At 41.5% G+C, this 11,902-nt stretch overlaps 1 protein-coding gene across 1 annotated transcript in view; it reads right to left on the minus strand.

Moving 5' to 3' along the window:
- Positions 1 to 10,654, minus strand: part of ZBTB40 (zinc finger and BTB domain containing 40) — an 82,049-nt gene extending 71,395 nt beyond the window's left edge. The window contains exon 1 of the mRNA XM_061184770.1: positions 10,523 to 10,654. The gene's annotated coding sequence lies outside the window, so the exon portion shown is untranslated. The remainder of the gene's footprint in view (positions 1 to 10,522) is intronic.
- Positions 10,655 to 11,902: the final 1,248 nt, after the last annotated feature.

Consider the following 11,902-nt stretch of genomic DNA (forward strand, 5'->3'; position numbering starts at 1 on the left):
TTGCGTCTCCCTCCCACCCTCCCTATCCCACCCCTCTAGGTGGTCACAGAGCACCGAGCTGATCTTCCCGTGCTATGCGGCTGCTTCCCACTAGCTATCTATTTTACGTTTGGTAGTGTATATATGTCCATGCCACTCTCTCACTTTGTCACAGCTTACCCTTCCCCCTCCCCATATCCTCAAGTCCATTCTCTAGTAGGTCTGTGTCTTTATTCCCGTCTGTCTTACCACTAGGTTCTTCATGACCTTTTTTTTCTTTTTCCTTAGATTCCATATATATATATGTGTTAACATACTGTATTTGTTTTTCTCTTTCTTCTACATTGCAGTTAAGCAGCAGAAGCACTGAAGAGTCTGTGGAGCCCCAACTTCCTATGAGACTGTCCTATTACCCTACTCAGATCACCCAGCCTTCAGGACACTTCTGTGTATATTTCATACATGAACTCCATTTTCCTCTCCCCTTAGTACTGTAAGCTTTTTCTCTTGCCTTTGAAGAAGTGGGAATTATTTTCATCTCTATCTTTCTCCCATCCATCACCAGGGATTATGACAAGAAGGTTAACTTAAGGAACTAACATTAAAAAAAAAAAAAAAGCAAAAGAGGATAACTTCTCTATTGTCTTTAACGTTTGGAAAGAGCCTATGGGATACCATAGTATTTGCTCAAAAATGTTCAAAGAAATACATGGAAATCTTCATTTTCTGCTGCCCAGGAAAAAAAAAATCCAGAACTCTAGGGGCCAATTATTCTGCTGTCTTGGACTTTGACCTTAGAAAGTCTCCCTCTGGTTTAAATCTGACTGGAACTGAGGGCAGTTGACAGCAGAGTACCAGCTATAAGAGCAGCTTGTGTCTAGGTGGTCAAATTTAATGACTGCCAGGGCTTCTAAGCATCATTCAGAAGTTATAGTACTGTACCAAACCTATGGGCTAAATGAATAAGAGCAGCAAGTTTCACTGTTGTTTAAATTTATAAGTTCTTACTATGTTCCCAACAGCATGCTAGGAGCTGGGTACTCAAAACAGTGACAGGCCTTTAAAAATGAACTAAAATCAGATTGCACTAATAAAACTAGATAAAGAGAAGGCAGAGCAAAAGCAGAGAACATAAGAGAAGCAATAAAGAGGGAGAGAGAGGAGGGCTTACTGTTTGTAAACAGTAGAAGTGAGGGAAATATTTGTGATGTGAATTAGAAGGGAAGACTGATATAATACTACTACCAGTTAAAGTTTAGAAGAGTAGCTCTTGACCATCTCCCTTGCTTCTGCTTTTCCCTGGCCAGCTGGAGTTTAAAATTTTAAAAACAATCTTAATAAGGAGCTAAAAAGAGTTGGGTTCTACACCTGACTTTAGCTCTGTAACCTTGAGTTACTTAATCTTTCAAAACCTGTTTTCTCAAGTGCAAAATGAGTGAACATGTATATGGGAGCTCATAATGCTATTCTCACTTTTATGTTTGAAATTTCCATAACAATTTTTTAAATGGGGATAATAGTATCTATTGCTTAGTTGCTGTGAGGATTACAAGAAATTGTGTAAAACACTTAGTACAGTGCCTGGAACTTTTTAGGTGTTCATTAAATGCTAACTATTATTATCAACATGGTATTTTTTAAGTTCTGGGATGGGGATAAGGAGGAGAGCAAAATGCTATGAATCAGTGAATTAAGGCTACAGACTGCAGACTTAGGAACAACTGTGCGAGGAAAACCTTCCCAAATATAACTCTTATAGGCTTCTCACTCTTTTATTCACTTTGCTTTTCCCCTTACTGCTTTATTCATTCCATTCAACAAATATGTACTGACTGCCTACAGTATGCAGGACACAGAGCTAGGTATTGAGAATGGGAAAGAGAGGAAGACAGACAACAGAAGGGGTTTTGAGGGGACAATATAATGGGATGGGCTTTTGGAGGAGGGTATCTATGAACCACCAGAAACTATATGCAAAAATTTTTGAGTATGTGGGTGTATATAACTTCTCTGAGAAGTTCTGGAGGGATTCTTAAAGGAATTATTTATTTTTTTAAAAAGTTAAGAATGAAAGTCTAATAAACTGAGCAAGAAGCAAACAAACTTTATATAAGGAAAAACATAAAATACTCTTGAAAAATCACAAAAGTAGCCTTGAGCAAATGGAAAGACAGACCGTGATCTTGGATAGAAATATTCAACATCATAAAGATGTCAGTTCTCCCTAAGCTAATTTATAAATTTAACATAATCTCAATAAAAATACCATCAAGTTGTTTCATCCGGAAATTAGACAAATTTATTACAAAGCTCATATGGCAGAATAAACAAGCAACACAGCTAAGAAAACTCTGAAAAGGAGCAATATGAAAAAACTAGCCCCTCCGGACAGTAAAACAAATTACAAAGCCTCTAAAATTAAGATAGTTTTGTAATGGCATATGAATTGACAATCAATGGAACAAAACAGAAAACCCAGTAGGAAACCCAAATGCACATAGGAGTTTAGTATCTGCTAAAGACACCATCTCAAATCAGTGGAGAAAAGATAAGAGCTTTTAATAAGTAGTGCTGGGACACCTGGCTGGCCATTGGAAAAAAGATAAAATTGGATCCTTCCTCAAACCAAATGCCAAGATAAATTCCAAATGGATCAGTCGTAGATACTAAAAAAAAAGAAAAAAGAAAAAAAAAAGTGAAACCATATATGTACTAGAAGAAAACATTAATGAATTCCTCATAAATTGAGAGTGGAACAAACTTCCTAACTCTGACTCAAAATCTAAAGTAATACACTGTAAGACTGATCATTATGACTATGTAAAGATGTAAAACTTTTGTATAGCAATAACACTACATATGTAAAGTCAGGCACGTGACAAACTGGAAAAAATATTTTTGTAACTTATACCACAGACATTGGGCAGATATTCTGTAACTCATAAAAGGAGAAAACAAAATTAAACTATACTGAAATATTATTTCTTACCTAACAAACTGACAAAACCCCAAAACTCTGGCAGCAAGACTCAAGAGAAACAGAAAAGAAGGGTCAGGCATGAAATAAAAACTTCTATGAATATACCTTGTATAGTTTTGATCTTGGAACCATGTAAATGGTTTTTATAGTGAAAAAAACAAAATTAGATTTTTAAAATCAATTCTTAAGTTTTAAAACAAATGGGTCTGTTTATCAAGTTGGTGGCATAACCACATAGAGAAAATAATTACATGAAGTGACTTTAGGACAGTGTTTGACTATACAACTCAAATAGCATATATTCTAAGGACAAAAGGAACCACATAGAAAACGAAAACAACATTCAGTAATCTAATGGTCAGGACAGACAGCAGCATTGCTACTTGCCTGGTTAATAATATGGCCAGGGAAATCCAGAGAGAAGGAACAGCCCGAAAGCCCCAGAGCATGGCCCACGGTCCAGGAAGGGTGAAGTTCCATGTTGCCCATTGAGTGTTAATGACTGACGCTCAAGTAGAAGGGTAAGAGGGGAGCGGAGAAAGCGCTAAGAGTTGAGGCTTGAGGTGGGCACAGCCAGGGCTTGAGGGCAGCCCAAGCCATGCCAAGGAACCACACAGAGGGCAGGCAAGCCATCTTGAAGTTTTAGCCTGGAGAGTAAGGTGTTCCGATCTGTGCTTTATAAAGATCACTGGCAACAGTGTACAAAATAGATTGGATCGGAACAAAGGTGGAAAGCTGGCTGGCCAGCTACAGACTGCTGCCGCAGTAATCGAAGACAAGAGATTACAGTGGCTTTAGCCAAAAGAGAAAAGGGACATCAACAAACAGGCTTGCAGTCTAAAAAATGTGTGCCATTGTGGGTGGGGAGTGGAAGGGGGTGGAGAGTTGAGAGAAGGGGAAGAACACTGGATGACTCCCGGGTTTCTGCCTCTGGCAGCTCCGTGGTGCCATCCCCTGAGACCAGGAACCCAAGAGGAGTACCAGATGGAAGAAAACTGCTAAGTTCACTGCTGCCAGAGCCCCTCGTGGGGGCAGGGAGCTAAGGGAGTCAAGAAGGAAGACCCAACTGTCAGGCCACAGTCCTAGAAAGCTGAGAAACAGATGAAACTGCAGAGTTAGATTACCTCTTGTAAAATTTTCTCAAAGTCAGAAATAGAATCATATACTGTTCATTTTTGTTTTTTATATTAAAAAAAAAAGTCAAGTAACCAGTATTTGGAGCCTCAAAAGCTATTATTCACACTTATAATCCTTTGTTTCTAATCTCCCTCAACCTAGTTGGGCCCTTTCCTTCATAAAACATGCCCTATTGTATGTCCCAGAACCAGATTCTAGAGCTTATAGCAGAAGTCACTCATGCAAACACCTGCAGGGGTCAGACAGATGTAAAATCTCTCATGTTTAAATGTAAGCAACTAATTGGTAAACACAACACGGGCCAAACTCTGGCCTAAGCAATTTTCTATTGAGGTCCCATTTTTACAAAATATCCTAACATAAAGATTTAAAAGATATTTCCTTCCTTATTTTTTTTTCCTTTCGGGTACTAATAAAACCAGAAATTACATCACGAACTGACTTTTTCAGAGGTCCTAATGTTAGACAAGTTCTGAAATAAGTTTGGTTTCAAAATAGCAGCTCTACGGTCACAGATACAGAGGGTCTCCAGGACAAATGCAGGGGAAGCATCTTCGCCTCCTGTCTCTGCTTCCTTGAATCTATCCCTCTCCTCCTCTCTCCCTTTTAACCCTACTTTCCTAACCCTGAGGAACTGACCCCACCTGCAAAAAGTTGATGCCTAGAGCCAAAGTACTGGGCTTCTACTACTCTTCCTTTCATCTGTCAGAAGAAACAAATACGTTCATCTGCTAACCAGGTTGTCAAGACAACACGTCCCCATTTCACCAGTCTCATGTAAAATAATGACAATGATCTCTAAGGTATCCCTGAAGCACCTCATTGGGTGAATGCCTATATTATACACAAACATTCAACTATGTTTGACCAGTTTAGACAGGAAACAAAGCAAGAAAAGATACTTTTACATCTTTGAGGTCAAGGTCCCAGAGCAACATAAAGTACTAGTTTTAGGGGGATTCTCCTCACTGTTTCAGTTCAGTGGTGTTACATGTTCATTGTTGGCTCTGTACCTTTTGAAGGGTCAAGGACCCCTCTGAGACCTGACTACAGTACAAGCATACCTCATTTTATTGTGATTTGAAGACAGTGCACAATTTTTACAAATTGAAGGTTTGTGGGAACCATGCATTGTCAGATGATGGTTAGCATTTTTTAGCAATAAAGTATTTCTATGTGACTCGCTTTATTACAATATTCACTTTACTGCAGTGGTCTGGAACTGAACCCGCCATATCTCCAAGCTATGCCTGTAATGGGCTCTCTTCCCAGAAAAAAAAATGGCATTCACACAAATCTGCAGGCAAATTCAAAGGATTCATGGATCCCTTGCAACTTGACCATTTACCCCAGACTAACAAGCTGATGTGGATCAGCAATAACATATTTACTTTATCTATGGAAATGAAATACTTGATGTCATGATTTTGAGGATATGGAGTTAAATAAAAACATTAGGGAAATGTAAGGAAAGATAGCTTTCTTTCCCTACCTTTCTCTCCCTTGAGAGCTGTAGGAGTCTTACAACTGCACACTCTCTGCAAATGAAATACCGCACCCTCTGCATGACTTAATGAAAATGACAACCTCATCTCTGAATTTAAATGCCTTAATATTTAATTCTTTTCTCTATTTGGTTATAGCTTGCTTTCTCCACATTATCAAGATGATGGCTTTAGAAGGCAGGCTATTGGAGATCCAGAAAACAATATATCCCAATTCAGTTTCCTTGTGAAAATCAAAGAGCTCACTCTCTTGAAGAGTTGAAAGAGGCTGAAGGGTCACCGCTTTCCCCCAGGGTGCTGGTACAGGCAGTACTCCAGAAGGGTAATGTAAATACTCAGTATGAGGCAACAGGGCATACCAATTTGTTTTTCAATCTGTTTTATTTCAGTTCAAAGCACCTTTGCAGATAGATAGTCCAGGAAAATAAGCCACACTTTGGTTATACCCAGTCTTCCTCAATCTCCAAAAGCAGGTGAGTATTCCCAAAGTGTGGCTTGTTTCCCTGCGCTGCCTGTCTGCAATGATGCTTTGAACTGAAATAAAATAGATTGAAAAACAAATTGGTATGCCCTGGCTCTTCCTGCAGTTTTATATTATCCTCCAAAGCTAGTGTTACCACCTACTCTTTACTGGAATCCAACAGACCCAAATCACAGAGTAAAACTGCAATATTTTAAATGTGAAGGTCCCACCCAAACCTAAAATAGCAATTTAATTCAGGGCTTGTTGGTTAACATTGCATTAACATGCCACTCTCCGTCCAGTTCCTTGCTCCATTTGCTGGGCTGAATTACATCTTCTGATGACACGTGCAATATGGTTACTGGATACAGTTTAAAACAAAACTTGACACTGTTGACCTTCCTATATGGTTTGCTCAATTTATTACTGCCTCTGTAATTTTTCACGTTCATGAGCCCAAACATCATCATTTATTTCTACCTATTCAAAAAGTCTACCTGCTTTAAAGCATGCAAATTCTGCTTAAAGTATGCAACATTATTTTCAAAACTTTTAGAGGAAACCCCAAATCATTTGCAAACAAATTCTAAAATTACTACCAACTAGAAGAAGCCTATCATTTTCTTAGAATGAAGGAACGCAAATAGTTTCAAGCTTAAAACACTAAAATGATGAAAAACGCTCTCCATAGACAGTTGTATAATTTTGTTTAAAAAAATTAAATCCTATTTGGAAAAGCTCCTCTCTTAACAAAACATTAAGAAAAAAATAAGATCTGTTCTCCTCCCCCCAAAGATAGAAACACACACACATATACCCATGCACACACCCCCCCACACACACCCCCTCATCTGTAACATACTTCTGAATTTTTGTTATTATTTATCACTTTAAGTAAGTTTCCATTTGGGGTCAAATTTGGTTAGTTTTCTCTAATTGGAATTCAGCAATATGTGTGTAACAAAAAGAAAACACACAACAATCCTTTGAGAAGGTACCATTATCCACATTTGACAAATTAGACAATAACCTGTAACTGGCCCAAGAGCATGCAGCTCTATCAGCAGCAAAGCTGGGTACAGGGCCGGGACTCAGAGCACAAGACTGTGAAACACAACACATTCACTGGCTTCTTTCAGTTCTGTAACTCTCCAAGTTCTTGCCATCTCACAGTCTCTGAACCTACCGAAAAGTTCTTCCTCTCCAATTCTCTCCCCTTTCCCTTCCTTTGGACTGGATCCTGGTCACTCAACAAGTTTCAGCTTAAACTACCCAGAAGAGAGGTCTTTGGGGGCTATCCTGGTAATAATAGGTGGTCTCCCAGGTCAACACTGTTTTGTTTGCTTTATAGCTGTTGCCACAATCTGGAGTAACTTTGTTACCTCTTTACTGTGTTAAGACACTGGGTTTTGGGTCCATGTTTCACCCTGATAATCATAGCCACAGTGGTGCCTGGTAAATAGCAGACACTCAAATATTTGTTCAGTGAATGGCCTGGATTTATTTACTATTTACCAAATACCAGGTTGTGGGCACTGGCTAGCAGCTGATACAAGAAGAGGTGAAGTGTGGTCCCTGCCCTTCAAGACCTCCCAAGTTAGTAGAAAGATAACAAACAGATGGAATAATTCAGGGTGGTTAGTGTGATCAGTTTAGGTTCAGATCCCAGCTCCCTTATGCATTAGCTATGTAACCTTGGTCATCTCTCCTGACTCTGTTTCCTCATCTTTAAAATGGGAATATTAATACTACCTATGTCATAGTGTTGGTGTGAGGATTAAAAGATAAGCCATGGAAATAAAGCACACAGTGAAGTCCTTGGCACACAGGAATCACTCAATAAATATTAACTACTAATTTTATTATTATGATGCAATGACAGCTATATATGAAATTATCTTTGTTTACCTGTATGCCACCTGTCCAAGCCCCTACAGAATTTAAATTCCATGGAAGGGCAGAGATTACATTGATCTTGTTCACCACTGTATTTTCAGGGATTTGAATCATCGCTAGTATATTCTAGGTGCTCGACAAATACTGAATGATTCAACAAATGTATGCATGCAAGCATGGGTGTTCTGAATCTATTTGTTAGTTAAACTAGTGATGAATAGTTAGGTTTGGGAACAACTCTTATAAAAGAACAACGTCTACTAAATAGACATGTCTCCAAAGAAGATATACAGATTGCCAACAAACACATGAAAGGATGCTCAACATCATTAATCATCAGAGATATACAAATCAAAACTGCAATGAGGTATCACCTCACACCGGTCAGAATGGCCATCATCAAAAAGTCTACAAAATAAATGCTGGAGAGAGTGTGGAGAAAAGGGAACCCTCTTACACTGTTGGTGGGAATGTAAATTGATACAGCCACTATGGAGAACAGTATGGAGGTTTCTTAAAAAACTAAAAACAGAACTACCATATGACCCAGCAATCCCGCTACTGGGCATATACCCAGAGAAAACCATAATTCAAAAAGAGTCAGGTACCACAATGTTCATTGCAGCACTATTTACAATAGCCAGGACACGGAAGCAACCTAAGTGTCCATAGACAGATGAATGGATAGAAAAGATATGGCACATATATACAATGGAATATTACTCAGCCATAAAAAGAAACGAAATTGAACTATCTGTAGTGAGGTGGATAGACCTAGAGTCTCTCATACAGAGTGAAGTAAGTCAGAAAGAGAAAAACAAAAACCGTATGCTAACACATATATATGGAATCTAAAAAAAAAAAGGTTCTGAAGAACCTAGGGGCAGGACAGGAATAAAGATGCAGACTTAGAGAACTGACTTGAGAACACCACGGGGAGGGGGAAGGGTAAGCTGGGAAGAAGTGAGAGAGTGGCATGGACATATATACACTACCAAATGTAAAACAGATAGCTAGTGGGAAGCAGTCGCATAGCACAGGGAGATCAGCTACGTGCTTTGTGACCACCTAGAGGGGTGGGATAGAGAGGGTGGGAGGGAGACACAAGAGGGAGGGGATATGGGGATATATGTATACGTACAGCTGATTCACTTTGTGATACAGCAGAAACTAACACACCATTGTAAAGCAATTATACTCCAATGAAGATGTTAAAAATAAAAAATAAAAATAAAAACGTCTAAATTAGGAAGTGGGGTGTGGCAGAAGTTTGATGATTTAGCCAAGTAGAGAAAATTTTCAGTTGAGGCTGTAATTAAATCTCCACAAGCCTACAAAGATTTGGATTCGATTCCAAGGAAGAACCAATAGTCCCAGTTTGAGAGATGTGAAAGAATGAAGTCCAAGCAGAACGACATGGGTCCCCAGGCAGGGCGCTCCCAGGGAAGGGCTCAATTTGCCAGACCTATAATCTATTACACTCTTAAACAGCTTAACCTCTCAGAACCTGGACTTCCTCCTCTTACGCAAAACAGACACGGACACTTCTAAAAAGTTGTTGGTACAAAAAAGCTGTGTATGAATATAAATAAGCAACTGGCTTACCGTAGGCGCTCGGTAGAATGGTATTATTGTTATTCAAAGTAGGAGAAACAATTCCATTTTGAATAATACACCAATAAGACCAGAAAAGGTAATGGAAGCCAGAGTGGTTGGTCAAATAAAGAGCTCTGGGTGCATAGGGCAGTTGTAACTCTAGTTTCCCACTCCGTGAGAAGGGACCTGAGGAATCCCTGAAGGACAACACTGACCCAGTGTACTTGTTTCTAGAGCTGGGGCCGCCACAGTTTTTCTGTGAAAGGCCAAAAACATTTTCGCCATCGTGCGCCAAGGGATCAAAGCCATCAGATATCTGTTGCAACCACTCAACTTTGCTCTTGTAGAAGGAAAGCAGCCATAAGCAATACATAAACCATGAACACGGCTGTGTTCCAATAAAACTTCATTTACGTACATCAGAATCTGATTTCATACAACTGTCACAAATTATGTGAAATATTCTTCACAGCCATTTAAAAAAACGTAAAACCTTCTTAGCTCCCGGCTGACAAAAACGGGGGAGGGGTGAGGGGCGGATTTGGCCCAAGACCCTAACTTGCCAGGGGCTCGGGGTCGGGATTTGGCGGGAGGGGAGGAGGGGTGAAAGTGCGAGAAGCAGCTGCGAGGAGTGGCCTCCGATCGCGCCGAGTAGCAGGCGACGAGGGTTGAGGGCAGGTCCCAGGCGGAGAACAGGCCCCAAGCGGGGACTAGGCCCGGCCGAGTGTCCCGGCCGGGACCCCGAGGCCTCTCCCCGCCACAGACGACAGCGGAGCCTGCGCTCGGGGTGTGGGCCGCCCCAGGGCTCCACGTCCCGGGGCGGGGAGAGACGGCCGGGACTTGGCAGAGCGCAGCGGACTTCGCCACGCCGAGGGGTCTCTGTTGGCCCCTCATTCGGGGCGCCTCTTAGGCCACAGCTGCAAAAGGGGTCTCCACGCTGAGTCCCAGCCCCGTTTCTATGGTTACCTGTTCAGCACCGATTCAAACTGCGGTTCTTTATTGACAGCGCCATAAAGGACACGAACACTCCTGCCCGAAGGGAACAATAAAGCTTTCTCCATTCAACAGCGCCAGAGACGCCAGCAAGCGGCCATTTTAAGGCCGGCGCGGAAGGGGTATAAGCAAGGAGGGGGCGGCCCGGCCTGCCCCGCGCGCCACAGTCACGTGCTGGGGGCGGGCCTCACGGGGGCGGGGCGCGCGCTCTCCACCAATGCTAGCACGCTGGGACAAACCCGTTGCTAGCCGCTTCTCTGACCTCTGACCCTTGACCAGTCTTTCCCCTCCCCACACTCCCTTAGGAAAGTTCTAGTGGGTTTCTACCTTCCCTCGCCCGGGCAGCACTAAAGTTGAGCTCTTATCTCAAACAACGGCAGAGAATTAGGCGCAAAAGATGTCTTTCCATTTTTCCAAAACAAGTTCACGTGCAAGGCGGAGACGTGACGTGAGCCGCGCCCCAGACGCATTCTCATTGGTGGAGAGGCTTGGCTCGGACGTAATAGGCTAACAGACCCGTATCAACCAATTGTGGCGTCTTGAAGGCATTTTGGTCACGCCTCTCCTTCCCCCCCATTTTGGGGTGTAGAGGCTTGCGGGTAGAAGCGTTAGTTTTGCTTGTGCTCTTTTTTCGTGTTAAGCACCGTCGCACCTTATGCGTTCCATGTTGGAATTCCTCTTGCGACCTTCACACAGCCAAACAAATGAAGTCATATCCATACAGTATTAGACACATTAAGTCACATCGGCTCTGGCCCACTGAACCTCACAATGTCTGTCTGTCCCTGACACGCAATTTTTCTGTCACTGACAGTCATGCCGCCCAAATCCAGTTGTCTCAGTACAAAACCAAGTTCCCTCTTTGGTTACAGCTGTTGCATCGACAGGGTCGATATTGAGTCGTTCTGAGGGATGTCATTGTCGGACTGACTCCCATCACCGTTTTAATCACAAATTCAATCTACCGGGCAAAACTCATTTGCATTGTTGCTGTCATCCAGTTCATCATTTTGTTTTTTTACTGTCACTGTCCAGTATGCGACCCCTCTCTATAACCACAAACTTCAAACAGTTCTGTACAATATAGCAGTTGGAATGTGTGCACAGCTGTCACCCTTTCAGTTGCTTTCACCATCATTATCACTCAACTACTTTCACTGCCACAAAATCAAGTCAATGTTAGTAGACCCTAACAGGGTAAACAGCTGTCCTTGTTACTGACCATTTAGTCACTTTCACTATTATACTCACATGTCACTGTCACATTCAGGGTCAAATTTACTGTCGGTAACAGTCACTTATGTAGTCACTAGAGTCACACCTACAGCTATTGTGTCTCCTAATCACTCATTT

This window comes from Eubalaena glacialis, chromosome 3, assembly GCF_028564815.1.
Source record: "Eubalaena glacialis isolate mEubGla1 chromosome 3, mEubGla1.1.hap2.+ XY, whole genome shotgun sequence".
In the NCBI taxonomy this organism is placed as follows: domain Eukaryota; kingdom Metazoa; phylum Chordata; class Mammalia; order Artiodactyla; family Balaenidae; genus Eubalaena; species Eubalaena glacialis.